Here is a 23,456-nt window from a genome sequence, read left to right on the forward strand (position 1 = left end):
GTTGCGGGAGTTGAAGTCGCTGACAAAGTACTGTTCGCCACCCACTACCTGTCAGGACCTGCAAGAGCCTGGTGAACAAGTGCACGTGCAATGAATGCGGGACAAATGATTACCTGGGAAGACTTCAAGCTCAAATTCAGCAAATACCATGTGCCCCAAGGACTGATCAAGAAGATGAGAGACGAGTTCCATGAACTCAAACAAGGAAGGATGTCGGTGGTGGAATACCGCGACAGATTTCTCACTCTGTCAAGGTACGCCCCGGATGAGACCGACACCAACGAGAAGAGAAAGGAAAGATTTTTGAACGGACTGCAAAATGAGATGCAAACTGTGTTAGTGAACATTCCGTTCGCTGACTTGGAGGCCTTGGTGGACTCAGCCATACAGATGGAAGGGAAGCTGCATCAAGCCAACGAGAACCGCAAGCGAAGAATGATGAACCAGAATGGACCCCACCATACACAGAAGTACCGCAACAACTCCTCTGGAGGATTTACCCCAAGACCCAACAAGCCAACTACTCAGACATATCGCCCAAACTACACCAACAACCATGGAGGACCCCCGAAGCGCGGAGGTAACAACAACAACAACCACAACAGCAACAACAACAATGGGAACAACAACAACACCAACACTGGCCCGAGGACTGGAAGCAATGCCATCCCCGTCACCCCAAAGGATAAGTCAACGGTAACCTGATATGAATGTGGAACTATGGGTCATTACTCCAATGAATGCCCCAAGAAGCTTGCCAAGACAGCCCCCAATACTGCTGCACCTGCCCAGCAACAGCGCCGCTTCGCAGCTAGAAGGAACCAAAACAACCACAACGGCCGCCTCTACCACATGAGTGCCACAGAAGCTCAGGAAGCACCCCAGGCCATGCCAAGTATGTTTTCCTATTAATCCAATTGCTCAATCTCTCTTAGGAACCTAACTTTTCTTAAAATCTCGGGACGAGATTTGTTTAAGGGGGAAGGGTTTGTAACATCCCAAATTTTCAAACAAGAAGAAAATGAATATCCTTTTTTTCCAAAAATGAGAACCAACAAAAACTTTTATTACCTATTATGCTCTGCATAGTGCTCCTACCTAGTTATTGTCATGATAGTCGTTGATATGCTTATCAAAGGCTCCTAAAACCCTAAAACCTACTTTCTTTTCACCCTTCAAGGTAAATTAAAATAAAAAGAAATTAAATAAGAAAAGGGCTTAAGTGCCTATGGCTATTTTGGTAAAAAAATTACCTAGGCTTTTCTACCTTGATTAGATGTTTTGAAAACATCAACAAACCTAACCTAGTACTTACAACCTAAATCAAGTGAGAAACAAAAATAAAATAAACATATGCATAGAGGCATATGTGGCACATACCATATTACCAAATCTTGCCCTATGCCCTCATACTCTACCCAAATGGTTTGAAACCATCTCTAAACCTAATCTAACCATAAATGGACCCTAGACCATGCCCAAGTAAAGCAAGGGGAACAAAATAGAAGATTAAGGAAAATTGGAATATCACCTCTTATGTGTTTATGGCCATTTTTGCAAATCTTTGAACTAGGCCTTTTTGAATTGTTTCAATGGTTTGGAAATGTTCCTAAACTAATAAGAATCACTTTTGATTCAAGAAAAACCAAATCAAATAAAGAGAAAATCAAAAACCAAGTCACATATGATAATGGTCATATGTGACACTTTTAACATCTTACCCACTTTGAGCCCCTGGTTTAAGAGAATCTTAAACTAAACCTTCTCACTTTTTTGCACCTCATCCAAGACCACATCAAGGTGAACAAGTTTTGTGTTGACCACCATGGTTGACTCCACCTCCATTGCTTAGAATAAGGTTGACAAGTAGCAACTTTGAAATAGAGAGAAGATCATACCCATTTTGTGATTTCACAAAACTACACCATTTTGCACCACACCACCACCTTTATGCTTCAAATATTATTTGAAGTCACTGCACCAAAATTCATTGAAAAGTTTGAAAGTTTGTTTCTTGCGGCCATTTTACCGAGCACCTTGGGTGCACCATTCTACCAACTACATACACTCGAAAACCCAGCAGTTTATTGCCCAAACCATCAAGCTTAGCTCAGCACTGGTACCCTCCTACCCCCCTTGCATCATTGCAGTACCAGAGACACATTGTGTTGTACAAAATCATCAAGAACTTGGTCATGCCGTGCATGGCATGACACACCACATGCTCATCCTCTCTCTGGTCCACTCCGACGTGCCCAACCTTGTCATATCGCTTCTCCTCACTTCATTGGACCTGCTGGTGCACGTCAAAGCCAGAGACATGCACCACACCGGCCACCCCGTACATGCCCAGTGACGCCCAGTGACAGGCCAGAGCGCGCCGCGGCACGCCCTGGACGTGACAGTGCACGCGCGCGCTCCGTTGACTCCGCGCTCGCCTCGACCCCCCTCTCTCCTACGCCACCACCACGACACCAGCTGCTCCCCAGACAACCTTTACTGCGCCAGTACGTGACACCTCCTGCCTGCTCCCGTCCACCCCCGTCCTCGCCGTGACGCACGTTAGGTTCGCCTCGACGTCGCCCACAGTGCGCAACAACCCCGCTGACCTCTCGTGACCTCCACCGCCGTCATCGCCATCGACCTGCCCGCGCCCCACGGCCATCACTCGCCGCTATAAAAGGAGGAAGCTCCGGCGCAAATAAGCATGCCACTCCACTTCCCTCTCCTTTCTGATCATCCTCAAACCCTCTCCCGGTAACATTATCCACTCCGCCGCTGCAATTTAACCGGAGACCGCCGCCGCAGTAGCTCGACGGAGGAGAAGCTCCAGGCCACCTCCGCCGGTCCCACGACCGCCATTCGCCTCGCCGTCATCGACAACCTCCTCCTGCACCGACGCCCAGCCTCGCCGACCGCCGGTGAGCTCGCTGACCTCCTCCCTCCGCCGTGCCAGGGTTTCCTCTCGCCGGCGACAACGACGATCCTCAGCCGTTGGATCTTGTTCTAATCCTGCGGCTCGGTTTGAATCATACCGTTTCGCTCTTTATGTTAGGCTGATGCGTGGACCCCAGCGTCAGGCGTCCCGCTCACGCGAGATGTGCAGCTGGGCCGGCCCACCTCCTTTTCGCTGTTTAGCCCAGTATCGTTTCCCGCCAGGCCCACTCAGTTCAAATTCAATTTTAAGTTTAATTCTGAATTGCTTGCAGATGCTGTTTTAAAATTTGAATAGAATCAAATCTACACAATAAAATTTTATGAATTTGATGTTGTTGGAAAGCTTGTGAAAAGGTCTATCCAACCACACTGGATTCAAATCAAAATCGATTGTAGATTTTGTATAGTAAAAATAACAAGTCAGAGAGTTTTCAGTTTTCAAATAAGTTTATAAAATCAATCATAAATGATTTTGAGGTGATTCCACCTCTCATAATTCACTTTTCAAGTGCCCTAATTGTTTATGTAAAAACGTAGCATAGTTGCTTCATATGATCATGGGCTAGATTCAAATAGTGGCTATGTGGCCATTTCTAGCCCATTTAAATTACTTCAAGTTTAGTTTTTCAAATCTATGAGGTGTAGCATCTCATTTAAATCACTTTCACAAGTAATTCAATAGGAGGTGATGACACATGTCTTCATGACCCCATATGTTATTACTTGAGATATTAAATCTTTCCAAAGTAGTACTTAAATGGTATGAGATATAGTATCTCATTTAAATCATTTTCTCAAATGGTAAATATGAAGTGTTGACTTTGGTCAACATGATATCATACTTATTATTTGAGGAGATTAAATCTTAATAAGATTCAATAAGAGGAATTTATTTCTCAAAGAAAATAAATAGAAACCCTAATAAAGATTGCAATGAGAGGAAATTATTTTTCTTAAAAGGTAACCAAGTCAACGACCCTGCTAATAATGTTGTGATGCTAGATTAGCTTGTGTGATCCCTTTGAAGTGTTAAGTCCAGTACTTAAGTATTGATTGGTGTTTGTATCCTCGTATTCGTTTATAGACGCTAGTACCGGAGACTACCAAGAAGAGGAGGTCTTCTACCAAGAGGAAGAAGAAGAAAACTTTGATCACTACCCCAATCAATGCAAGCTAATATTCTTGCAAGTTGCCCTAGTGCAAAGCTCTAAAAGAGCAAGGCACCATTACATATTACTTGTTGCTTAATGATCCTATCCCAAGTTTTTACCTTACAAGTTTTGAGCTTGGTTTATCAAAGTTTATTTTTGATTCATGATTCACTTGGTTTAGTTATGGAGTAGTACAAGAGCATCACACTTAGCCTAGAAAGCTATAAGCTAGTTAGCACCTCTCATGACTAGTTGCTAGTGCTAAGACTAAAAATGACTACTCTAGATGGGAACTTGTGAAAACCAATGACTTTGAAAACCTTGGAATGATAAGTCATTCTATGGAAAGATTTTGAAGGTGAATATGACTTGTGAATGACATGGTGAAATTTACCAAAAACTGATGGTTGGGTTCTGATGCGATACCATTCCAATTTCAAGTACCCCCACAATACCTGAATCTGGGTAAGGCTTAACTAGAAACTTATGTATTTTAGTATGGGTTCCCTCTGAACAAGCGTCATAGGGGTTATGCCGAGGCTGCCTCCCTTGAAAGTGAAATGACGTGAAATGAGGTGAATGTCCTACCCAAGCCCTGTGCAGTTCCCGGGTTGGCGGTTTGCTCTCACCGGGAGGCCAAGCTCATGGGGAGAGGTGCCTATACTAGGGTATGTAAATGAAAGGTTATGATTGGTAGTTCGCGCACTGAGTGCGATAAATCAGGGCCAGTTACCCCTGACGGACTATTGCAATTGTTGTGGCACAAGTGTACAACCTCGGCAGAGTGTAAACCTATTCAAATAGCCGCGTCCGCGGTCATGGACAGTTGGAAAGGCCATACTGTTTCGTCATCAGAACTTTTCCAAATATATGAATGGTGACTTGTGACTTGAGTTTGAAAGGTGAATTTGACTTTGAATCACAACAGAGTTGTGGGAATGACACTAATGTTCCCACTTGAGTTAACTTAGGCAAATGAGGAGTCTCTGTTTCTTAAATGCTTACGAGATAAAACTGGCTTTATGCAAATGAACATAGAGCTTAGCACCCCCTTAAGATAGTTAATAGTCCTTACACTAGTATTAGTTTGCGAGTAGTTTAAAGTACTCATGGCTGTGTCTCTGGCTATTCAAATGGCCAGACTATGAAGAAGAGCCCCAGTACCAGGATGAAGGACAGCAGGACGTCTACGACAACTAGGACCACTCCCGACGTCAACAGATGGACCACAACCGCTACTTCGCTTCCGCTATGTGTTTTGTAATAGGATCTCTAGATCCTCTATGTTGTTGTTATCACCAGAATTTAACCAAGTCTGGAGATGGGCCGTGATTAAATGGGCTTAGAAGATATACATGGAAGATGTTCCCGAACCGGCCTTGTATAAGAAGTTTGGGCAAGATTTCCCGTGTATCTGTAAATATAGTAGGATACGTGTCGGTTAGAATTAAGAGATAGAGTTTAGCTCGTACACGGTTGGGTTTTTCCCAAGTTAGAGAGTCTACGGACTATAAATATGTATCTGGGGTTATTGAGAAAGGAGGACGATCACGTTCAAAACAAATCAATCTAGGCGCATCGCCACCCCTTGTTTCGAGGGTTTCTCCCGGGTAAGCAACATGCTGCCTAGATCGCATCTTGCGATCTAGGCAGTATCAGTTTATTCGTTCTTGGTGTTGCTCGTGCTGAAGCCTTTTTGATGGCGAGCAACACCCTTATCTTAGGTGTTTTGGGGTTGATCACAATGCTTTCACGATGCACTTGTTTAGCTACGCTTCCCTCGATATCTAGCTGTCCTTACACCTATTTTAGGTGTAAGGGCAGCACCTTGCTTGTTCGTTATTGAGTAGATCTAATCCGTTATAGTTGCTCCTTGTTCTTCAAGGATTGGTTTGATATCCGTATGGTTAGGCCTTATAAATGAGTTGAAGGATCCGGTAGCGCGTAAGGTGTGCTTTACTAAGCTTTAGAGGGATTGTTCCGGGGATCAACTTCATGTTGGTTTTTAGGCCTCTTTAGGGTTGGTTTTCCATCATCTTACGTATCTGCTAGGCTCAATTACGCATAGGATGTTCCGATTATACGGTGAAAACCCTAAACTATCGTAGATTAGCTTAGCTTGATTTTGATAAAGCATGATCCCCATGTCCTTATAAATCTAACATGAACCATGGGGCAATCGGCTCTTTGAGCCGATCCACAGAACAACTTAAGAGCCGATCAGGGCTCATATTTAATGTTTACGTGTTTGCCATGCAGGAAACTAGTCAAAGCAATCCATCACCTTCTTGACCAGGTATAGGTCAGGTGGCACGCCCTCGTAATCACCAGGACGTGTGTACCAGAAGGCATTGCGGGCCGTCGCTCGAGGGACCAGGGTCAGCCGCAATCCTGGGAGCCTCCCGGCTCTACTGTGTTGCCCGTCGTTGCTCGCCGGTGGGTTTCTGACCGCAACACATTCTGGCACGCCCGGTGGGACGCTCTGCAAGAAAATCGACGTCTGCAGCAACCATGTCAAAAGCTGCGGAGGAGGTGGTTGGCGAACCAGTCACGTACGCAGATCTGCCAGAAGAGCAGAAGAAAAAGTATGATGAGATGAAAGCCATCTTGGAAGCCGATCTCATCGGCTCTTTCGTGAGGACCCGTTCACATGGCGTAAGGTGGAAGGGGTTCTCCCCTGAAGGTGTTCTTGACGGAGTAGACCTGTCTACCCCTTCGGAGGAACGTACCGCAGCTCGCGCCAGGAAGTCAATTACATGGCTGCTCATTCTCTACACCGCTATTCTGAGAGCCTGGTGAATACTCTCGAGTGCGTCGCGGTCCGTGTGGTGCAGGAAATCATGAAGCATCAATACTCCCCGTCAGGACCTACCCTAGGGACTCACCAGGGAGAAGTACCGCTCCAGATCAGGCCGCCGCTGCCATTCGCGCTTGCAACACCAGAGCCGCCGGGTTCACCGGCGTACGTCGTCTACAAGCTTGGAGGCGATCCTAGCGATTGCCAGTTCCTATATGAGCCGCCTAAGGAGATCCCGCATGGGTACGTATGCACATACGTGCCGGACTGCAACACCAGGGCGCGCACAGGCCAGATCGCACCAACAGGGATTTCTGGAGTAGATGCTGATAAACAAGCATGGCTGGCTAAATATGCTACTGGAACGAGTCATGAAGGCTCGGTCCCTACAGCTAATACCATGGAGCAGATCAGCACTATCTTGAGAGACCAATTCGGCATCTCGCCGAAGAGGAAGACAATCGGCTATTCCAAGCCGTACCTCGACGAGTATGACCTGATCCCGCTGCCACCCAAGTATCGGCTCCCTGAGTTCTCAAAATTCAATGGAGCAGAAGGATCTAGCTCAATAGAGGACATAAGCCGATATTTGGCGCAGCTAGGCATGATTTCAGCGTCAGACCAGTTATGTGTGAGGTTTTTCGCACAATCTCTCACGGGTTCAGCCTTTGGATGGTACACGTCGTTGCCACCAAACTCAGTCTGGACGTGGAAGCAAATGGAGGAGCAGTTTCACGTACAATATCACTCAGAAGCTACCGAGGCCGGCATTGCCGATCTGACACAGAGTGCGGCGAAGCGGGGAGAAACGAGTATCTGAATACATCCAACGTTTCAGGACTGTCAGGAACCGATGTTATTCGGTTCGTTTATCTGAGAAGGAAGCGATCGAGCTGGCAGTACTGGGCCTCGCAACGCCAATCAAGGATCTGACTTCCCAAGCGGAGTACAGTTCATTGTCGCACATGGTGCGTAAACTCACATCCTATGAGCAGCGGCACCCTGAATTGTACCAAGACAAGTTCAAGCGTCCGGTGGGTCTGGTCGAGATTGAAGAAACTGAAGATCCTGCACCGGACCTGGAGGTGGCTGTAGCTGAATGGGCTCGGGGGGCACATCCCGTGTCCTGCAAGTGGGTAAAACCACAAGGGCCTCCAAAAGGGTTTGACTTTGATTTGAGCAAAGCTGAGCAGATTTTCGATCTATTGCTTAAGGAAAAACAGTGAAGTTACCCGAAGGCCATAAAACCCCTACAGCACAAGAAATGAATGGGAGGCCGTACTGCAAATGGCATCATTCGTTCACCCATACCACCAATGGCTGCAAGGTGTTTCGTCAGCAGATCCAAATGGCGATAGAACAAGGCCGATTGCTCTTCGACAGTTCGCCATGAAAGTGGACACACATCCGTTCCCTGGAGTCAACATGGTGGAACCTAACCACTCCGCGTGGCGTCGACTGGATTTCTCGTGCAATGTCAACATGGCAGGGCCTGTGCGCCACCATGGCAAGGATAAAGAGGAAAGCAGTCACTCCCGCAACAAGGAAAAGGAGGAGGCTGATCCACGCGACCGGCCCCGATATGATGACAAACGGTACCTTACAAAGGAACAAGTGAGAAGCGTGCGATACCAAAAACCACTCTCCACGCACCTCCTCAACAAATATGAATATCAGTATGACCGACGTCGGCAGTACAACAGAAACGACGAAAGATACAATCGGTCTGATGAAGATAAAGGAAGGTACCGTCGGCATGACAGAGACGACGAAGGGCGCGAGCACCGCGCTAAGGAGAGGTCAAGGGAACAGGAAGACATGGATAAACACTGGGACTGTCCCTTCTTTAAACACTGCTGGGACTCAGGGATGAGCCGATTGCCTACAATCGAAAACTGCCCGGAGTGTAGACGCCGGAAGAAGGATGCAGGGAAGTTTCAGTTTTCAAGCGTCTAGGACCTCTCCCGCCACAGAACAAGCGTGCTGAGTCCTCTCAAGATGAAGACTTTGAAGAGTCAGAAGATGGAGAAGAGGATAGGTACCATCGGCCAAGGTGGTGCCCCGATGGACTCAGCCATTCCCAAAAGCGTAGGGTTCAGCGGCTACGCAGCTTGGAGCAAGCCGAAGCACGATACTTGCACACGTTGAGGAAAGCACGGCCCGATCTGGCCGTGAAAATTCAGCAGACTTTGGACGAAGAGACTCGACCACCAAAGAAAGTTTGGCGTCCCAAGCAAACGAAAGCCGATGCAGACACATTGGCTGGCACGAACATGGTGTTCTTCCTTCCATCAGAGTTTCGTGCCCCAGGGATGGAAGAAGTGCCGATAGCACAGTTTGACTGCGGTCCACGGCCAGTCATCTTTGAGAAGCCACGGGAAAAGGGCTACAAACACATGAAGGCCCTGTACCTCAAAGGTTATATCAATGGGCAGCCCGTCGGCAGAATGTTGGTTGATACAGGAGCGGCGGTAAATATAATGCCATATTCCATGCTACGGTGTTTTGGACGCTCCAGTGCCGATCTGATCAAGACCAACGTCACACTAAACGACTTCAACGGCCAAGCATCGGGGACGCAAGGTGTCCTGAACGTGGATTTAACCATAGGCCGAAAGACAGTCCCAACGACATTCTTCATCGTCGACAGCAAGAGCACCTACGCTGCCCTGTTAGGTAGGGATTGGATTCACGCTAACTGCTGCATTCCATCTACAATGCACCAATGCCTGATACAGTGGGATGGAGACAACGTAGAAGTCGTGCATGCAGATGACTCGATCGACGTCTCGATAGCCGGCATGAACATTTGGGACTCGGAAGACCAAGAACCACTCTCCGGGATCAGTTTGGACGGCTGTGATCGCATCGAGGTGACAAAAACGGGGTGAGGCTGGTCTTATCCACCGGCCTGATAGAGTAGCAAGAGCAACATCCATCGACACACGTGGCAAGGCCGATCCCTGCGATCGGCCCCAAAAAATAAAAAGCAAGGATCTCACTTCAAACATATCACGTAGTCGTGGTAGGGAGGCTTCCTCCTGTAAGGGAGCACATACAAGTTGTAAACCTTTATTGAGCAATTCAATCAACATGGAGGCCGATTCCAGTAATCGGCCAAAATTATCCTCGCCGTACGTTCTGCCTGTGTTCAACGTCGATCTAACGAGCGAAGGAAAGCTGGGATATGGGTTTACGTCGGCTGATGAGCTAGAAGAGATCGACATTGGTCCTGGGGATAAGCCACGACCAACATTTATCAGCAAAAAGTTAGATCCGCATCTGAGGAGCCTGATGATAGCTTTGTTGAAAGAATACCCAGATTGTTTTGCCTGGGATTATACAGAGATGCCAGGGCTAGACAGGAGCATCATTGAGCATCGGCTACCTCTCAAGAAGGGATTTTGGCCGTTCCAGCAACGAGCACGGCAGATGAAGGCCGAAATTCTAGAAGAAGTCGAGAAAGAGATTGAGAAGATGTTGAGCGCCGGGTTCATCAGGCCATGCAGGTATGCTGAGTGGATATCTAGCATCGTACCTGTGGAGAAGAAAGACGGCCGATGGCGCGTCGCCATAGATTTTCGCGATCTCAACAGAGTGTAATATCCCAGGTATTGGCGTTACAAAAAATAGAGGAAACAGATGTGTGCATTGCATTCATGCATAGAAAATCTGGGGAATTTTCGCGCTTTAAAGTAAAACAGTCACATGAATCGAAGTTTCACTTGACCTTGGTGGAATTGAAGTAGCTCATCAAGTCAAGCGCTATAAACCTCAATGTGACTTTGTTAAAACCTTGTTTTGGGGTAGAGATGATTTGATCTAAGGGGTTAGATCAAATGGAACTAATAATCAACACAACAACACTTTACTCAATGATCAATTGCTTGATCTTATAAAAGATCATAATATGGAATTCCCTGCCATAACATATGAACCTACAATTAATTGGAAATCAAGTAACAATAATTGGGAAACCATTCTTCACTTATCTTTTCCATGTCTTAAACTAATCCTTAATCCTAACATGAACCTCATGGTGTTCATTTTACTTAATTATTGGAAACATAACAAGAAGATCAACCCTATAAATATATATCTTATCTATTCCAAATAGTTTTACATCAAACCTAAAGAGGTGAGAGTTTTATATTATTAGAGAAGCAATATCAAACCTTGAGTTAAACCTTGGATATACATCCAAGTATTCAAACCATCACCTTCAAGACAACCCTAGAGAGAGATAACCATTAATGTTAAACATAGATCTTGATGATCACACCAACCTCTATGGAGCCTAATATTAGGTTAGCATTGAAGTCCTTCCCAAATGAGAGAGACCATCCATACTAATCCTAGTTCTATCTATTCAAATATCCAAATGGTTAAACCATCGGTTCTTGAGAGAACTTTAAGTAAATATCTCGGGCATTTTCTCGGAATATAAAACTATTGAGACAACCATGACCATGACCATCCTAGAAAGTAAAATAGAAGTGATATATCCTAGTTGATCAAGACAATGCTTGATCATGGAAGTGAGAACCCATTCCATTAGAAATAATTTAGGAAGCCAAACCTTGATCATTATAAATTGAGTGATGATCATAAACCCTAAGAACTTGAGGTAAAGATATTAAGAACAAGTGGATCATGTCTAACCATGATCATGCTCTTGAAGTATGTAAGGATAAGTTAAACCCTATTAGAATAAGAAGGTCTCATCCTCACATAAAACTATAGGAAGATCACTAGTAATCAAATCCAGGCTTATATCCCAACCTTAACTTGTGAACCACTTGGTGATCATAAGTAGAATCCTAGCACATCTATATTTCATTCATCCTCAAGTAAAGGACCTAAGAAAATCTTTGATTCAAACTCCATACTTAATATAGTGAGAAACCATTCATCCATAAGACCAAAGTTAACTATAAAAAGAACTATAACCAATATAGTTAATTTAATGATAAATTAAGGATAATAATTGTAGTTAATTGGTAGAAGATAAAACCAATTCTCAAATCCTTAGTAATTAAATGAGCACAGAAGCAATTAAGAAAGTAACCATATTACCTTGGTTAGGGGAGATTAACCCTAGCACATGCAATATGGTGTCATCCCATCTCACAACCAAGAATTAAATCTCAACTCTAGTTATGTGTCACTAAAGTGATCATGATACCAACTAGGCCATAGTTGAGATTCAAATCAATTGCCATTAGGTGAACTTCCTTAGAACCCTAGAATTGCTCACAAGCTACATCTTATGTTTCAATAATGAACCTAAGATTAACCTAGTGCTAAGTTTTATAATTAAAACCCATGTGTGGTGAATTACCACTCATATCAAACATTTGACTTAATAACCAAGACCCAACTATGAGGAGAGTAATACCTACTCTAAGTATTTCAAGGTGCTATTAAAATACTAGGGCTAACCTTGAAATAGGAATTATAATCAAACCTACAAAGACCTTAACAAGCAAGTGCTCACATAAAATTATGTGCAAGTGACCCATTCCCCAAACGGAAACCAAGTCCTAATACAACCTCTGAAATACTTTAAGTTGAAAGTATCAAACCCAATATTTCCAAACAGATTGAATTCACAAGAAAAATGGAAATTCAAATGAGAGCATAAAATTATGCTTAATTAAAATTGCAATAAAGGTTCATATATATTAAATGCTCATTCAAAAACAATTTAGTATTAAAATGTTCTTCTTATTAGTCTTCATTAAGTCCAATTGTTAAACACCTGCAAAAATACAAAAGGATTCAATTTTGAATTAAAATAGAATTCAAAAACAGAAAATAAGAAGAAAAAGAAAACAGATGAAAAAAAATGGAGAAAGACTTACCTGCAGCAGCAGCCCAACAGGAGCCCTCTAGCGCGGCCCAAGCCACCGCCCAGAAGCAGCCCAAGACGAGCCCAGCAACCACCACCGTACCCCTTCGCTCCAGATACTTTGGAGGAGGGACGAGGTCGTCGTCCACCTCTGTCCGGCCGACACCGCGGCGAGCCACGTCCCTCGCCGTCGTTGTGGACCGTTTTGGACGACGTTGACTAGCCCATCGCCTCTACCTTATCCCTACGAGTCCGAAAGTGCCCTCGTGCGCCACGATTCGTGCCCGAACCATGCTCGCCGATGTCGCCATGCATCCCGGCCGTCTCCGGCGATGAATCATCGTTGCAGACCTCGTCTCGTGGTATAAAGCCACGAGGATCTCCGTGAGAAAACCCTAGACACTCGCCGCTCCCCAAAATCCCCCTCAAAACCCCAAGCTCTTGCTGTCCTCTCCACAGGCCGGGAGTTGCTGACGGAAGAAATTCCGGCTAGCCGGCGTTTGAGGTCACCCCAAGGTAAAATAAGTCGCCTACGAGCTCCGTAGTGACTTGATGATCCACCTGGAGGAAGGAATCGAGAAGGGGCACTCTCAGTTGAGGGAATTTTATCAATTTCTCTTGCCGGCCATCGCCGGAATCCGCGACCGTGTGTTCGCCTCTGAGCTCCCGCGGCTTCACCGAGCATCTCCTCGTCATCAGGGTGAGCCCGCGAATCTTTTTTTTTTTTTTGCGAAACACAGTACAATCAAAGACGCTCATACATACGCGCACACACTCACCCCTATGAACGCACACACGCACACCCTACCCCTATGAGCACCTCCAAGAGACTCGCGTTGAAGAACTGATCCGACGGGTCTTGAGATTGACGAAGTCACCACAGGCGCCTCGCTGTCGACGGGAACGTCGCCTCCCACTGAAGAATATTCCGCCTTTATGAGACACCAAAGTGTCAAATCTAGGATTTGAACTCTGGTGGGTTGGGGGTGCCACTACCCTCCTAACCATCCAACCACAGGTTGGTTCTCGCCCGCGAATCTTTAGAACCCCTTATTTTAGTCTCTAGATCATCCTAGGCCGCGTTTGCCACCTCGCCGGAGTTCGCTGTCGCGGAGACGCTCGCCGGAGCTGTCTCCGGTGACCGTTTCCTGGGGGTGCCGCTACCCAATGGTTCACCGCGGTGCCCCAGACCCTCTGCTCACGCGCGCAGCCTCGCGGGAGCACTCCAGCGCTGGCGCCGCCGTCGACTGGCCGTCGGCCAGGAGCCCAGGGCTCAACCATGAATTTTGACCCGGTCCACATACACGTGGCACCTGACGTGGACGATTGGTCCACCAGTCAGTGACTGCATGGGTAATTGACCGGGTGCATTTAGTCATTCCTCCGCTTTAAGTTTAAATCCCATTATTCCAGAAACTTTGAAATAATTTAGAAAATTCAAATAAAGTCAGAAAAATATAAATAAGATATCAAAATTCTTAGAAAAGAAAAATCTATCCAATAAAAATATAAAATGAAATTTGTATTTTTAATAAAAATTCAATTATTTATACTTGTCATTTAAGCCTTTAATTTTAATTCTAAATTCAATTAAAATTCAAGAATTAGGAAAACTTCATAAAATAAATAAAAGAAACCAGTAAGTAATTAAGGAAATCATTAAAATTAATTTTCCTTTTCTATTATCTTGTTAAATCCTTATTAGGAGGATTTTAAACCCTAATTAATAAATTACCTTAATTATTAATTCTTTAAAAATAATAAAAGGACAAATCCAATATTATTTTAATTTCAAAGATATTAATAACTTCAACTTTATTAATGAAGTTATTAACCCAAGAATTATAGGGTAATTAGGAAACCCTAGTTCCATTAAAAACAAAGTGATAACCTCATCATTTCATGTGTAATCCCAAAACCCTAAATTGCTAATAAACATAAACCCTAGGTTATAACTTGTAATCATGTTAATTCCTCTTGAATTATAGACCCACAATTAGCAACTAAGTACTTGTTCTTGTTCCCATAAAATAATAGAAGCCATAGTACTTATAATTTATATACCATGAACTCATTCTAATAAAACCTAGATGATAATGTAGGGTCAACCAAGTGCAAACCCTAGTTATTAATACCAAAACCATCATCTTTAACTATCCATGCTCAGCATCACACCATTGTGATGAACTTCAATAACAACTATGCCAAATATAGTGCATTACCTAACTATATTCCACTAAACCCTACTAAGTATTAGATACTTAGGAACCATAATATCCAGGAGCCAACTATGCCCTATTTTAGTGGATTCAATAGTAAAACCTAGACAACCTCAACTTTAATTGTTATACTTCTTATTCTTTAAGAAGTATGTTCTTCAAAAGTTATTCTTTTGAAGTAATTAAAGAAGCATCACCAACCCTGCTTATAAGAACCTATAAACCCTAACCAGCAATCACCAGTCAGATGAATTAACCTTGATAGCAACCATGTATAAATACTTGCTTAGGATGCCTAGGCTTAACTCAAACTTACAAGCCCTAGGTGTTGATGAATCCAACATTGTTGGGGATCCATCTAATACTTACTCCAACAATTACATGAAACCATAGTCAACCATAGAACCCCCAACCTAATTATCATACTTGTCCTTTATTGAAGAATATGTTCTTCAAAAGTTATTCTTTTGAAGTATATAATAATCAATCATTAACCATGCCATGTAGTGTTAAAACCAACCACTATTCATTACATGTTAAGATTATACCAAATGTTGTGCTACTAATCTTATTGTTATTATATATTGCAGCATACTGTTCATGATACCATGTAACCACACTCGAATAAGAACTTTGTTTGTGAATCACCCTAAAAGTGCAACACATCCTAAACAAATCATTCCAATTCACTAATCCTAAATCATCGGGGTTAGGTCACGCTTAGAGCGATTGCATCTCATACTTATGCATTATTGCATCCTTGCCAATCTTTTAAACATCGTCCTTACCGGACGATGATGCTATTTCAGAATTTGGAGTTATTGCGTATCGAAGACCTTGACTGCATAATCTTGCAGTCAAGAAAGGCAAGTTCATCACTTGCTCATGTCATTTGAGTATTTTTATCAAATTACTTGCAAAGTATTATGGTTATCACTATTGCACAAAAATCAAAACCACTACTTTCATAACTATGAATATGACTATGTGGTGGGTAATGGAACCATGGATTGTGTTGATATGGTGGAGGTTCCATTGCAAGGGTTAATATCCATCTAGGATTAAACAACAAATGTCGCTAGTGATTCTTGTGCCGTAATACCCGTGTTAACCATAAGATCCGGAGTGGGACGGAGTAGTCAAAAGTGTTTCCACCTCTCGTTCATCAACGGATGCGCTTTACCGTAGTACACTTGTAATCCAAGGGGGCAAGCTGGTGAGGCTGGGGAGTCCTAAGTCCCCACGGCATAGTCCGTAGTACACTTGTCGCCCGAAGGAGCAAGATGGTGAGGCTGGGGAGTCCTAAGTCCCCACGGTATTGCGGTCTAGGATGGGTTGCGGCCTACCGGCGTAGGAGTGTATGGTAGAGCCCATCACTGTTGTCGTGGTCGGGGTCCACCTTGAAATCTACAGGAATAATGGGACCGACGTGGACCCAGGGTCGGGGCATGCAACAAAGGGTGGGTGTTCGAGGTAGCGGAGGAACATGATTGGCTAGACCTTATACCGGGCCTCACACCAAAGGAAGTGTGGACGAGCACGCGGCTCGGTTGGCACCAAGGTTAAGATCTCTTATGGGTAAAGCAACACACCTCTGCAGAGTGTAAAGAACCGTGACCTGTCACTCCCCGTTCCGGGATATGGAACTGCGAACGCGGCCGGAAAGGAGCTCCATGAAGTTCTAGTAAACCGGTGAAGGCTGACGGACATAGTTCTTCTGAATAAAAGCAACCTCTTGAAGAAATGATTATGAAAACCTGCATTGGTATTAGACTTTCAGGTCTAATGCTGTAGCTAGTGCATTAAACACCTCTTTCCTATAATGAACTTGTTGAGTACGCTCGTACTCATCCCACTCTTAAATCCCCTGCTTAGATATGGAGGCATCGAAGGAGGATCTACAGGTGCAACTCGAAGGCCGAGGAGTCAACAACTACTTCACGAGACGAGACACCGTCGAAGAGTCGGATACCACTTACATCAAGGAGAAAACCTAGTTTAGCTATAGAAAGGAACTAGCTTCCTAAACCTAGCTCCTATTTAGCTAGAATCTATTCATAGCCACAGTAGCTAGTTAAATACTCTACAAATAGAGTTCGTGATAAGACTAGTCTACGAGTCGTTCTTCCGGAGTTTATTTGCGGTTTTACCTCATTGTAAAGTAGGAGGCTGTGATGATCTTATGTAACGAGTACTGTGATGTAATTTTATAGACATGCCTTGGACCCGCATATGTTTCGTTGTACCACTGCGAGTGATATAATACTAGTGGAACGGTGTTTCATTGGTGTTATATCGGACTTGCATACTACACCATGCGGTGGTATGCCGGGTCACTACAGTTGGTATCAGAGCAAATGCTTTGACCCTAGGATTAAAACCCTTTAAAGGAGACCTATAGGATTGGTAGTGTCTATAGGAAGTCATCTTAGTTAAACCAAAAACTTCTTATGACTTGAGATGGATATTCACTTGAGAATAATCCTGACACACTTGAGTCAACCTTTCTTACCTATATTTCCTAAGTAATGTTAGTTAACTAATCCCAAACATATAGTACACCATGAAGTCCTCAAACAATAGATGAGTAGACCCCAGTTGGTATACAATACATGGTAGTCCAAAGAGAGGATACAACCATAAGGAAGATATCCTATTGGAAGATGTGTACCAACAAATGTTATGGTTAAATAGAGTTATCTAGACCTATAATAGGAGTGATATCAAGTAATGAAGATATGTGTAGAAGAAAAATATCCTATTAGAAGGTGTAAACTAATACAAGTAATGGGTAAGTAAATTAGCTAGACTTGTGAAACAACTGATAGTAAGTGATAAATATGAATTATATAAGGTAGAATAGACCATGATGAGTCAATCATGGGATATAAGGAAGAGTGATAGAGATAAAATATGTCTATTTACAGAGTAGAGGTAGTAATCATATATGATTCATCTGAGAATTCTTATGTGATGAAGTAGAACATCTAAAGTATTTAGGAGGAGTACAATAAGAAGTCAAGTGCTAAGAAAATAGTGTAAGAATTGTATTCCAAAACCATGGGAAGTGTGCCAAGCACATCATGACCATAGTTTTATGATAGAAACACTTGGAAGTATAGGAGTCATATTTCAAGAGTTATGTGTTCAGAGTAGCAGTGTTAGAACCTAGACATATCATGTGAAGTAGTCCTCAACAAAATGGAAGCTAAGTTCGTACTTCCAAAGAAAATTAGGTTAACCACAACTATCCTAGACCATTTTGTTTCAAGTTTATCTCATTGCAAATGTGCAATTAAGGTAAAGGTTGAGAAAAATAGTAGAATTCCCTATATTCGTGGTAAGTATCACGATATAAACCTACATTATGTGGTGTTCTATACTACACATCAGAACCTGATGTTTAGAGATGTCTTACTCAACAATCATATTCAGGCTTATGATCATGTGTATTATAAGCACAAAGCTGAATCTTCTTGGATTTTATTGAATTTTCATTGTTTGACTAGATCCATACATGAAGTTTGACTTTGATATGCAAATGCATGTTGCAATATCAAGTTCTTACTTGATGCTATAGATCTAGAGGGTAATAGTATTCGTGTGAGGAAGCGACGAATTCTGGAAGATTCCGAAGACAAGATGAAGGTTCATCAGAGAAAGGAAGTAAAGTTGTGGGAAGCAACCACAATATTCAGAAGGAAGTACCAATCAAAACTCATGCTTTACCTCAACAGAGGAGTACCTTAGTACATAAGAAGCAGGAAGGTGAGAAAGCTGGTGATTATGGTGAAGCTCAAGCAGATCCATAGTCAACATAGAAGAGGGAATGCATTGGAAATCACTTCGAATACTATAATCATAGTGTCAGCTAGTGGTTTTCTTGCAACAATAAACCCTCGAAGAAAGAAAGATGATCTATGAACCCATAGAAGATATAAGAAGACCATAGTTGGTATCAGAAGATCACAATTGGTATAGGATCAATACTGCGAGATAAAATAGAAGATGTCTCGACCAGTTTATAAGAACCTATAATAGAATCCATTTTTAGATATCAAATAGCCACGAGTTGGTATAATAACCACAGACGGTATCGGTTGGTAATACAAATAGTCCACGATTTAATTATTTGTAACAAAAGTTTGTGAACAAATAAAAATCTTGTCGACCAAATAGCTAGATCTATAAACATTTAGTCGAAGGATTCACATTGGATGTCCACAATTGAGTGGATACACCACAAACATTCTTCACGAGACCTTAGAAGAAGTAAAACCCATAAGTTAGAACCAGACCAATATTCCAACCATAAATCCAATAGTTGGAAGAAAAGGAGTTGAAGACCATAAGAAAACTCTAAGGGGTAGAGTAAAGTTGAGTTGGATATACGATGACTTAATACTTTGAGTAAAATGGAAGAAGAAGGTCGGAGCCGAGAGGAAGTTCAATCTTATTTTCATAAGACTGTTGAACACTACTTTCAGAAGGATGTCAGATCAGAAGCCGAGGTTCATACCTCTAGGACGTAAGAAGTGGATTATAACTCGAGAAAGTAAGTAATAATTACTCATAAGTACTAGAGCTCAAGTAGGTCAAGCACAAAGAAGTCGGACGAAGAAAATACTATACATCTAATACAGCTTAAATAGGCCAAAGACCGAAGGAGATTGATCTTACCAAAACTAAAGACTAATAGAATGATTCCTTTCATGGAACCTAAATAACCCAAAATAGTTATAGGTATCAACTATAAACCATGATTGGATGGACTAAATGAGTCTAATCCATTCTTAAGGAAATAAACCATCATTACCATTTCCATGTTAAGTACCTTACTAAGTACCAATATTGAAGTTTTGGTAGTAAGGGAAAAACAAAGACCTATTTTATCAAATAGGAGAATGTTATTCAATTAGTCCTCAATTAAGACTGCCAGGACAAGAAGAAGTCCCAATCATTGAATATTCAATGAGAAAGGAAACAAGCTTATAATATTGGAGGAAATCATGGAAGTAAAGGAAGTAATAGTTGTTTGATTTCAAACACTAATGGATTCCAGGAAGAATCGGGACAAGGGATATATTCAATTATATCCAGTGAGATCACCACGGAGATGGAGAAAAGAAGTAGTCTGTACAAGTCAGATCCACATTCCGAAACGTGAGAGAGTTCAAACTTCGAGGACGAAGTTTAGTTTAAGGGGTAGAGACTGTAATATCCCAGGTATTGGGGTTAGAAAAAATAGAGGAAACAGATGTGTGCATTGCATTCATGCATAGAAAATCTGGGGAATTTTTGCGCTTTAAAGTAAAACAGTCACAATGAATCGAAGTTTCACTTGACCTTGGTGGAATTGAAGTAGCTCATCAAGTCAAGCGCTATAAACCTCAATGTGACTTTGTTAAAACCTTGTTTTTGGGGTAGAGATGATTTGATCTAAGGGGTTAGATCAAATGGAACTAATAATCAACACAACAACACTTTACTCAATGATCAATTGCTTGATCTTATAAAAGATCATAATATGGAATTCCCTGCCATAACATATGAACCTACAATTAATTGGAAATCAAGTAACAATAGTTGGGAAACCATTCTTCACTTATCTTTTCCATGTCTTAAACTAATCCTTAATCCTAACATGAACCTCATGGTGTTCATTTTACTTAATTATTGGAAACATAACAAGAAGATCAACCCTATAAATATATATCTTATCTATTCCAAATAGTTTTACATCAAACCTAAAGAGGTGAGAGTTTTATATTATTAGAGAAGCAATATCAAACCTTGAGTTAAACCTTGGATATACATCCAAGTATTCAAACCATCACCTTCAAGACAACCCTAGAGAGAGATAACCATTAATGTTAAACATAGATCTTGATGATCACACCAACCTCTATGGAGCCTAATATTAGGTTAGCATTGAAGTCCTTCCCAAATGAGAGAGACCATCCATACTAATCCTAGTTCTATCTATTCAAATATCCAAATGGTTAAACCATCAGTTCTTGAGAGAACTTTAAGTAAATATCTCAGGCATTTTCCTGGAATATAAAACTATTGAGACAACCATGACCATGACCATCCTAGAAAGTAAAATAGAAGTGATATATCCTAGTTGATCAAGACAATGCTTGATCATGGAAGTGAGAACCCATTCCATTAGAAATAATTTAGGAAGCCAAACCTTGATCATTATAAATTGAGTGATGATCATAAACCCTAAGAACTTGAGGTAAAGATATTAAGAACAAGTGGATCATGTCTAACCATGATCATGCTCTTGAAGTATGTAAGGATAAGTTAAACCCTATTAGAATAAGAAGGTCTCATCCTCACATAAAACTATAGGAAGATCACTAGTAATCAAATCCAGGCTTATATCCCAACCTTAACTTGTGAACCACTTGGTGATCATAAGTAGAATCCTAGCACATCTATATTTCATTCATCCTCAAGTAAAGGACCTAAGAAAATCTTTGATTCAAACTCCATACTTAATATAGTGAGAAACCATTCATCCATAAGACCAAAGTTAACTATAAAAAGAACTATAACCATTATAGTTAATTTAATGATAAATTAAGGATAATAATTGTAGTTAATTGGTAGAAGATAAAACCAATTCTCAAATCCTTAGTAATTAAATGAGCACAGAAGCAAGTAAGAAAGTAACCATATTACCTTGGTTAGGGGAGATTAACCCTAGCACATGCAATATGGTGTCATCCCATCTCACAACCAAGAATTAAATCTCAACTCTAGTTATGTGTCACTAAAGTAATCATGATACCAACTAGGCCATAGTTGAGATTCAAATCAATTTCCATTAGGTGAACTTCCTTAGAACCCTAGAATTGCTCACAAGCTACATCTTATGTTTCAATAATGAACCTAAGATTAACCTAGTGCTAAGTTTTATAATTAAAACCCATGTGTGGTGAATTACCACTCATATCAAACATTTGACTTAATAACCAAGACCCAACTATGAGGAGAGTAATACCTACTCTAAGTATTTCAAGGTGCTATTAAAATACTAGGGCTAACCTTGAAATAGGAATTATAATCAAACCTACAAAGACCTTAACAAGCAAGTGCTCACATAAAATTATGTGCAAGTGACCCATTCCCCAAACGGAAACCAAGTCCTAATACAACCTCTGAAATACTTTAAGTTGAAAGTATCAAACCCAATATTTCCAAACAGATTGAATTCACAAGAAAAATGGAAATTCGAATGAGAGCATAAAATTATGCTTAATTAAAATTGCAATAAAGGTTCATATATGTTAAATGCTCATTCAAAAACAATTTAGTATTAAAATGTTCTTCTTATTAGTCTTCATTAAGTCCAATTGTTAAACACCTGCAAAAATACAAAAGGATTCAATTTTGAATTAAAATAGAATTCAAAAACAGAAAATAAGAAGAAAAAGAAAACAGAGGAAAAAAAATGGAGAAAGACTTACCTGCAGCAGCAGCCCAACAGGAGCCCTCTAGCGCGGCCCAAGCCACCGCCCAGAAGCAGCCCAAGACGAGCCCAGCAACCACCACCATACCCCTTCGCTCCAGATACTTTGGAGGAGGGACGAGGTCGTCGTCCACCTCTGTCCGGCCGACACCGCGGCGATCCACGTCCCTCGCCGTCGTTGTGGACCGTTTTGGACGACGTTGACTAGCCCACGCCTCTACCTTATCCCTACGAGTCCGAAAGTGCCCTCGTGCGCCATGATTCGTGCCCGAACCATGCTCGCCGATGTCGCCATGCATCCCGGCCGTCTCCGGCGATGAATCATCGTTGCAGACCTCGTCTCGTGGTATAAAGCCACGAGGATCTCCGTGAGAAAACCCTAGACACTCGCCGCTCCCCAAAATCCCCCTCAAAACCCCAAGCTCTTGCTATCCCCTCCACAGGCCGGGAGTTGCTGACGGAAGAAATTCCGGCTAGCCGGCGTTTGAGGTCACCCCAAGGTAAAATAAGTCGCCTCCGAGCTCCGTAGTGACTTGATGATCCACCTGGAGGAAGGAATCGAGAAGGGGCACTCTCAGTTGAGGGAATTTTATCAATTTCTTTTGCCGGCCATCGCCGGAATCCGCGACCGTGTGTTCGCCTCTGAGCTCCCGCGGCTTCACCGAGCATCTCCTCGTCATCAGGGTGAGCCCGCGAATCTTTAGAACCCCTTATTTTAGTCTCTAGATCATCCTAGGCCGCGTTTGCCACCTCGCCGGAGTTCGCTGTCGCGGAGACGCTCGCCGGAGCTGTCTCCGGTGACCGTTTCCTGGGGGCGCCGCTACCCAATGGTTCACCACGGTGCCCTAGACCCTCTGCACGCGCGCAGCCTCGCGGGAGCACTCCAGCGCTGGCGCCGCCGTCGACTGGCCGTCGGCCAGGAGCCCAGGGCTCAACCATGAATTTTGACCCGGTCCACATACACGTGGCACCTGACGTGGACGATTGGTCCACCAGTCAGTGACCGCATGGGTAACTG

This window comes from Lolium rigidum, chromosome 2 (genome assembly GCF_022539505.1).
Source record: "Lolium rigidum isolate FL_2022 chromosome 2, APGP_CSIRO_Lrig_0.1, whole genome shotgun sequence".
Lineage (NCBI taxonomy): Eukaryota > Viridiplantae > Streptophyta > Magnoliopsida > Poales > Poaceae > Lolium > Lolium rigidum.